Genomic DNA, 9,579 nt, shown 5'->3' with positions numbered 1-9,579 from the left:
GCCCTTTCACTGCCACGACCCTGGTCTTGGACATCTCCCAGGCAGCTGCTGCCAATCCAGCAGGCCTGTTTGATGGTGTAATGTTTTAGGAATAGAGATTATGAAATGAATTCTCTGGCTCCATCTCACAGCCGGGCTTTCTACAAGGCCTGTGGAATTAGAGATGCTGGTCTCTGGGCTCATTGAGTAATGGCCGGGTACAAAATTCTCAAAAAGACTCAAAGAAAGAAATTGGCAACTTCTGGATTATAGTACATTACTAATAGATGGTTTTCTCCAGATACCAAAAGCAGTGCATAAGACTGTGCTATCAGCCTGCTAATAGATAAGTCTTATCTTGTACACCAGGTCATGTACGCTTTCCCAGCCATATTATAATTGCTATTGTTCTAATACCACCGATACTTGTTTGTTTGGGGGGGTTTGTTACTAACAACTTGCCTCAGGATTTTTACAAATATCTGAATGTAAACTTTGAATTTGGGACTGATCAGTGAGGATCTTTCTGCTGGGCCCCTAGGAAGCAGAGTCAAGCAGATGATGGATACATCACGGAGTGGCAAACTTGGGTCAAGGTGGCCTGGTGCCTGCATTCTGTACTCTGTGAGTGGAAATGCTGTTTGTAAACAGTTGCTCGTGGGAGTGAGAAGTCTAGCTGGGAAAAGACAAACTGTGTAGGCAAAACACATGAAAGAGTGGATTATCTTTATGGTGGGCTGGAAAGTATTGCCCTTGATAGAATATTTGAGAGGCTGAGGTGAAGAGAATGGCTCAGAGTGTGTGAATTTGGGCAATTCAGGGTCTATATTCACAGAAGCTAGGAAAATAGCATGTGTGATTCATAAATCAAGGATCAGTGAATTTTCTTGGTTACAGATACAATATTTCCTTAAAGAAATGAAGTAGGTCAGGACACAAAATTTTACACTTGAAAATTAAACAAGAAAAGTCCCTTAGTAAGAAACTATCTTGGCATACTCTAATAAATAAATGGTATTTCCTCCAAGTTTGCTCTCATAAATTAAAACTGGAAGTTAAAAAATCAGCGAAGACAGTAACAATATTGAAATCAACATAAGTGGGAAATGTTGCCGCAGCCGAACGAACTGGAAGGAATTTGCTCTCTGTTTGGATGCAAGGAGCAGGGTTTGCCCCAAACTAGAAATATTTGCCTAATAAAAGGTTGCAGGTTTTCTAAACCTGAAAAATACAGTGTTCATCATAAGTAAATTTCTTAACTGCAAAACTTTGCAGGAATCTTTTAAAAACGAATCACTGATAAGGCCTATGGGGCACACAAGGACTAATGTTTCTGCAACACATTTTGAACAATGTTACCCGAGAGGTCTCAGCAATTCTCTTTTTTGAGCCTAGGATATCTTAATACACCTTATTTAATGATAGGTATTATTGTGTCTGAAACACTTTACACATATTCTCTCTTTTTTTTTTTTGAGACCAAGTCTCACTTTGTCACCCTAGGTAGAGTAATGTGGCGTCACAGCTCACAGCAACCTCAAACTCTTTGGTTCAAGTGATTCTCTGGCCTCAGCCTCCCGAGTAGCTGGGGTTATAGGCGCCCACCACGCCTGGCTATTTTTAGAGATGAGGTCTCTGGCTCAGGCTGGTCACGAACTTGTGAGTTCAGGCAATCCACCTGCCTCAGCTTCCCAGAGTGCTGGGATAACAGGCGTGAGCCACTGTGCCTGGCCTTATACATATTCTTTTTAATTCTTAACTGCCAAGTATGCTAGACATTATAATTGAATATTATGATTAAGGAAAGAAACTCAGAGAGGTTAATGTATCTATCCAAAGACATACTGCTAGTAAATGATTAAACTGGGTTTTAAATACAGTCTATATCAATATACTGCCTTTCTTTTTTTCCTGTAGAAATACAATTTCCTTGTGCATGAATATTCCTGAATGCCAGAGGTACTCACTCTCTGTTTTCTGGAGAAGGTGGTAGTCTTCTACCTTTTAGAATTAATTACAATAAGGAATACACTTTTGATAAACTTAATGCTTGATTTAAATGGCTATTGTGGAGGGCACAGGCTGATAAGGAAAACAAAGGAATGAAATCATTCCATATGAAGCAGGATATAACCAAATTGTGTAGCTGAGTAAGACTTGAAAATTATTTTCAAGGCCGCATTAATGCATCATCTACTGGCTTTTCCCTGGCTCGTGCTGTTACTTTGCCAGATTCAGATTTGATTTAATAAGCTTAAGAAAAACCATTTATGATACCCTTGCAATGCTTAAAACACGTTCAACTTGAAAGCATCTTGGAGACTTTGTTGAACCAGGAGGATCATATCCTACACGTTTCTCATTTTGCTTGGAAATAAAAGCCTCTGCTTTTCTCGTCCTTGCACTCTTACTGGTAAGTCTGGTCTATGAGTTTAGAACTGTTTTCCTATAGGACAAATCCTCGCTTCTTTACCTTTGCTTCAACCATACTAAATGGTTGACAAAGCACAGCTGCCAACTTTAATGATTTTTCGCTTTCCCAGCCAAGCCTTTCTTTACAACAAAGGTCTTCATATTCCAAATGGATGATTTCTAAAGAGAACCATTCAGGAAGCTTACTTTCCTAACTCTAGTGCTATCTAGTTAAAAAAAAAAACAAAACCCATCTTTTCAGCTGTCGTGTGAAATTTTTTGCATTTTATTTTATGAATTCAGAATGCCTGATTTTATAAACCGTTCAAGGTTTTTTTCTTACGTGGCACAAACTGTCTCCTAACTTCCACTCGAACTCCTTCTCTTGACTCTATTTCCACGGTCAGTGCGGCATCACGAGGCTGTTAGATTAAACCTTTTGAGGCCAGTTTACTGTTTCTAAAGCAGCTTGGGGCACAGGAGCACAGGTTAAAGAATTCATCAGAGATTTTGGGGTACTCAACCGAAGTATCTCTTCTTTGAAGATTCTTTCTGATTTCCTATGGTAGCTTTGCTTTTTTACATTTTATTTTATTACGGTAAGAGCACTGAACATGAGCTCTACCCTCTTAACTTTTTAAAGTGTACAATACCTTGTGGCTGACTGTGGGTACATTGTGGTACGGCTGATCTCTAGAACTCATTCATCTTGCTTATCTGAAATTTATACCTATCGATGAGTAACATGAAACAATTTTCTGTGATAAGAAGTGGAAGAGGTTAGGGGTAAAAAAGGAGAGAGTAACCTAAAGATATGAGTAGGATTGCCAAATAAAATACAGAATGTCTAGTTAACTGTGAAATTCAGATAAACAATGAAGATGGTTTTTTCCTATAGAGGTATGTCCCAGGCAATATTTGGGACATGCTTATACTAAAACTTTCTCTACTGTTTATCTGAAATTCGAAGTTAACTATTGTCTTATATTTTTATTTGCTGTATCTGAAGACAAGTCTAGACACAAGGTCAAGAAGTGATCATGAGGGAGAGAAACTGCCTGTTATAACTGCAAGATACCTGCAGCCAAGTATGTCTGGATGAAAGGCAAGAATGACAACAGGGTGATTATACAAAGAGAAGACAGAAAATATACTTCTTAATTCCAGAAGTTAACCTTTCATGGGAATAGTTAAGAAATAAAATGAAAATAACCTAATCATTTTAAACAAATATAATGAGATAAAAACATCAACTGTTAATATTTTATCACATTGTCACCTAGGCCATGCAATTTAGGCCTTTATGGGCCTTAATAAATTCTGAACTCAAACTAGTTAAATTTCTTTTTTAAAAATCATTTCTCATTTTACATGAAATAATAACAACAGAATTGTATTTCATAAATTATTATGAAAAAATACTAATTTCATTGTTATGAACATTTTTCATCAATTGTTATGAAAAATTTAAAGTTTTTAAAATAAAATTGCGTGCCTTTGGAAAATAGTTCATGTTCCAGGATTTGTTACCAAGATAATTTATGTATGTTTTCCTAGTCAGTCATTTCCCTCACTTGTGTTCTAAGGACATTGCTGGCATTTTTGCAGATAAACCCCTGCAATGTTTTGACCTGGTAGAAATCTTCAGTCCCTGAAAGTTGTCTGTTTGACTAGGAAAAGCCTTAAAAGATAAATGCTAAGATTACCTCTGAGAGCAAATAGAGAGAGAGGGAGTAAGTGGCTGTCAGAGCAACAGACAGGAAGAAGGGAAATAATACTCTTAGGAAATAAAAAAAAAATGAAGAAATGGAAGAGGAAGGTGGGAGAGTGGAGACCGGCAAATTTCTTTGTAGTAATATTCTACCTGTAGACTGATGAGGGAATGATTTCCTCAAGATATGGCTGGGGAGGCCCGTCCTTGGACAGGATATGGAAATTCCCAGCCTTCCAAAGTATGTTGAGCTGTTCAAGCCCAATCAGACCACAGTCAGACCTGAAGCGACTCTGAACATTAGGTCCATAATGCCTCAGTGGTAACCATGATGGACAGAAGGCTGATGTCACATAATGCCTCAGTGGCAACTATGATGGACAGAAGGCTGATGTCCCATAATGCCTCAGTGGTAACCATGATGGACAGAAGGCTGATGTCCCAGGGGCTTCCTCATTTCCAGAAGTTACCTAATACCTCAGAATACTTGCATAACACTGGGCAAGGAGGGTGGGCCATTGTGATTAAATTTCCCACCAGCACAGCAGGTTGAGACAGAATTACAATGTTTTAGAGGGAGGGAACAGTACGATTTCCTGCACACCTGGGGTCTTAGATTTATACTGATGCCACGTATTTGCTTCATTTGAATTCTGCATCTTCCAATAACTGGGAGAAATTTTAATTTTTTTCATAATTATGCTTAAGATACCATGATATGGAATACCAGTTTCATAAATTTGTTCCTAAGATATTGTGGGCTCTGGAGAAATTCCCAAATTGCTTGATTTTGATTCAAGTAGGGCAGACTGTAACTAATTGTGTTGCCACTAAGATTTTGAAATAATTGAATCTTTGTTTTTGTCTTTTGATCCAAGTCCTAGAGAGTATTTCTCAATATAATAATATTTTCCTAGCCTTACTTCGGCAGTCAAACAAGAATATAATCCAAAAAGCCCCCTGTATTCACAGCGACAATGCTCTTATGATAAAACCACAGAAAGAAGTTGTAATTAATGCAAGAAATAATGTGAACAATCTATTAACATAATCTGAATCAAATCCTTGCACTGTTAAATGCAGACACTAAGTGCTCATATAATACTTTATTAATTAACAAAGTATTTATCCACAGGGAAATGAGGATAGGAGACCATACATTTTGTCAGACTACAGGAAAATGTATTAGTGCTTCATAAGAAATGCATACAATTCAAACAATAGCATGATTATCTTTTTAAAGCAATTACATTTAATCTCAGAAGAAAGAATAAATACATTAATTCTTCCATGTTCCCCGATAAGCCACCAAGATACATAAGCGATCATTTTCTTTTCCTACAGCTCTGGAGGCTGATGACAATCCAGTGTGTGCTGTTTAGGCAACTTAGACAGTGAAATACCACTTAGCACACAAAAACACATTATGAGATTAACTGACTTTTGGCTGAATAGAATTCTCTTCCTTGGGAAGCCGTGGTTTGTACTTGACTGCACTTTCCTTTCAGCTTTGGGGACTTAGATGATGAGAAAGTGGATGTCTTACTCTGTTTCATGTTGCTATAACAGAATACCTAAGGCTGGGTAATTTCTAAAGAAAAAAGGTTTATTTGTCTCAGTTCTGCAGGCTGGGAAGTTCAAGAGCATGGGGTGGCTGCTGGCAAGAGTTTTGTAACAAACCATTACATGGTAGAAAGTCAACGGAGAATGAACAAGTGGGAAGGACCCAAGCAGAAAGCGGAAAGTTTGGGGAACCATCCCATTCCTGCAAGAGCAAGAATTCACTCACTACAGGCTTTAACCTATTCACGACAGAGCTCTCCACCACCACCCAAACACCTCCCACTCCTACCCACCTTCAACACCGCTGCCATTAAACTCCAACATGAGTGTTGGCACATCTAAACAATGTCAGTGGCTTGCATATAATAGTTGTGTGTGGCGCTCAATTCCAAGTCTGCTTTCTTATTCTGGTGGGCTGGGCCAAAGCTAAGTATCATCACTGAGAATGCCTTCTTCCTTTGAAGCTCCAAACAGAAGTCAAAACAGGTAGTGAGAAGATTTCTTTCTCTTGGCCCCACTTAGCGCCTCATGTTCTTTCAGAATTGGAGCTGAATATTTGGAGACTAAATAACAATACCTGAAATCATTCTCAGTCCTTATCAGCAACTTCACCCCCTAAGTACAAAATACAAGGTCAGTGTCATGTTCAAAATCTAGTAACAAGAAGAGAGTGATGGGCAAGGTTTTGAGTCTGTCTTTTGTGCATCTCATCATGTTCTGACACTTCTCTTTCTCTCTTTTCTCTCCATCTTCTGCAGTCATTTTTCTAATTGTATGTCTTCTTTTGCTTTTTAAAATTACTATGTTGCTTTCACTTTTTAGATATCATTTATTGTATGACTTAATAATAGCTTGGGGAAAGAAAAATAAGATACAATGCTTTTATAGATCAATTCTATAAAATCAAACTGATTTTATAAATTTGTTTGAATAATAATCACAAAGTGCTATTATGTACCAAAGACAATGGTAAGCACTTTTTATTCATTCATTCATTTACTCTTCACAATGACTTTAGTACATAGCTACTGTTAGTCTGTTATTGTCCTTATTTTATAGATGAGAAAACTAACACACAGAGAAATAAAGAAATTGCCTGATATTTCACAGCGAGTAAGTGGTTTGGGCTGTATTCAAATCCAACAATTCTTCCTCCCACCCTATTCCATCTTTAAAAACATTCTGAGCCTTAAGAAATACATTTTAGTTGAGAAATTTATACTTTTGTTTTTCATGTCATAAAGTACAATTATTATTTTTTTTTTTTTTTTGAGATGGAGCCTCAAGCTATCCCCCTGGGTAGAGTGCCATGGCATCACAGCTCACAGCAACCTCCAACTCCTGGGCTCAAACGAATCTCCTGCCTCAGCCTCCCACGTAGCTGGGACTACAGGTGCCTGCCACAACGCCCGGCCATTTTTTGGTTGCAGCCATTATTGTTGTTTGGCGGGTCCGGTGGGGATTCGAACCCGCCACCTTAGGTGTATGTGGCTGGTGCCTTAGCGGCTTGAGCCATAGACGCCGAGCCATAAAGTACAATTATTAAGAAGACATATGAATAACCCACTGCTGAGAATTTAGCTATTTATCATATACGTATATGAAGCTCCAACTATGTACATTCTGGTGTAGAAGACTCTCCATGTATGGTGAGAGAGATTCTACCTCAAGGTGGTTACAGTTGTGCTGGAAAAAGAAGATACTCCCATGTAAACCAAGGTATAAGAGAGAAGACTGCCCTTTGGATTGTGGCCACATATGCTATTTATAGATGCTTCTCTTGAAGTTCCAACTGTGCCTAAGATCACACAGTGGTAAGGAGTGGACTAGGATTCAAGCTCTGGCTATCTGATCTTAGAGTGCATGCTTCAAATCACTTCTGTAGTACCACAGCAGTACCACCTTCTGTCCGCGACTCTGTAGGAACCTCCAAAAACCACGCATGAGGATTGCTGTGATCCTGTGGCTTGAATTCTGCGTATCAAGACGTGATGATGGAGGAATCTTTATTTCTGGTTATTTTTTGTTTTGAACAATGTTTGGGATGTCACTATTTAATGAGAAGTCATACTGAAGTCAACATACAAGGAACCAGAGAAAGTGTCCACAAACCATCAAATCTCAGAGCCAGAGACTGAGAAAGGTAAAGTTTTTTTGGAAACTGACCAAAACTGACCATGATTCCACTCTTGTTACTTCACTGCCGTTGAGCAGACCCATTCATCTTCCAGATCATGCTCAACTTTCCAATTTGTTTCTTCAGTTTCTTTAATATCTCATTCAAGACCTGATAGTTTATTAGTTTTGAAAACAATGTCATTTTAAAATCCAGGTTAGCTGTGTTCAGTTCAGAATGCACAACCATTTTTTACTGAATAACAAGTCTCTGCCTTATAAAGTCTATACTGCAACCTGTTTTCTCAACGCCTCATTCCTAAAATGAATTTTTAATGCCTTTGGACAATCTATTCTGGTAGAAAACCTCTACTAATCATCTTTTAACCTAATAAGCAACAATAGTATGATTTCTAATCAGAAATGGCAGGAACATTAGCAGAAATACAAAGCCAGGAGTGTTCAACTTTATTTACAAGCTGGAGGAAGTTTTCTTCTGTATCATTTAAAAATCAGAATGGGATATATTTTTTTTCACATGAACAACAAATTTTCCAATAATTAAATTCACTGGGGTCTCTGAGGCATGTGTTACATGTGGTTATAGATAAGATTTTTCTTGTTCATTCTGTAAACCGGCTTTACTTAGGAGAGACATTCAGATTCTTGTAGTTGAAATCGTATGTTCCAACACCTTACACTCGTGGCTGAAGTGATCCAGCCTTATTATCACATAAGTGAACATATCTGGGAGAATCGGCTCTGTGTCTAGATAATACATTAAACAATCGATTTATGGAAAAATTTTCCCCTTCGGCAAAGCTGGGTAGAAATGAAGCAAAGAGATTTGAGTCTGGCACACTTTGGGGACGTGGTGGTCTCATAAGGTAGGGAAAATCCTTTCAATGATTCCTCAAAATAACTAAAATCAGAATTACAGTAATTCTCACACTAGTTCTCAAGTTCTTTTAAAAGTCACTGCAAGTCCTTATCAGTTATACTCATAGGAAGCCACTGCTGTATGTCTGTGATGCTAGAGTATTAATCTGCTGAAAGACTTCAGATTCCACACAGCTGGATTTTGTTCCCAAGGAGGTCTTTCTACAGGCATCTAGATAAATTTCCCTGTTCAATGCTCTGTGAGCCCTGTGTTTCTTAGTACTTACCACAATTATAAAGGTTAGTTTAAGCTGGCAATGCCAGGTTTTCTATGTTTCCCAGTCATCAAGAGTTAACTCTTTTTTTTTTTAAGAGTTAACTCTTTTTTACCATTCAGGTAGTTGATTTGAACTCCCTGATGTGGGGTAAATGTAATGACCTGTTCTGTATCTTCAGGATTACTAGGAATGTGTGTTCATTCTCTCACTGACTGTTACGTCCTTTTCAAAACATTGCTCCCAGCTGAGTTTTGATCGGGTTTCACTCTTTAATTACCATTCTGACCTGACAATCCTAATCCTCTTGCCTTCATCCTCTGAGAAGGTGACCAATCACCGGGGTTTGCCCAAGATAGGGGTATTTCTGGGCTAGGACTAAAGAAGTACAAATCAAACTCAAACGAATTGTTCACAGTATATAACTATGCTATGTCTAACAGCTTTTGGAGGATTTGGGATAACAAAGGTAACATAAACGCAGAGAGAGGGAGAGCAATCTAAGTTCAGATTTCAGACATTATGTACCTGAAGGTCATGGTCTCCTTTCCTTTCATCCTTCGTTTGCTGACACATTTCACCATGGAAGATGTTCTCTCATGTCTTAGATTCTCTGAGTCCCAAAGTTTCCACAAAGCTCTTTCC

Source organism: Otolemur garnettii, unplaced genomic scaffold, assembly GCF_000181295.1.
Source record: "Otolemur garnettii isolate 467f Iridium unplaced genomic scaffold, OtoGar3 scaffold00002, whole genome shotgun sequence".
Lineage (NCBI taxonomy): Eukaryota > Metazoa > Chordata > Mammalia > Primates > Galagidae > Otolemur > Otolemur garnettii.
Note: the sequence above shows the minus strand (reverse complement) of the source record.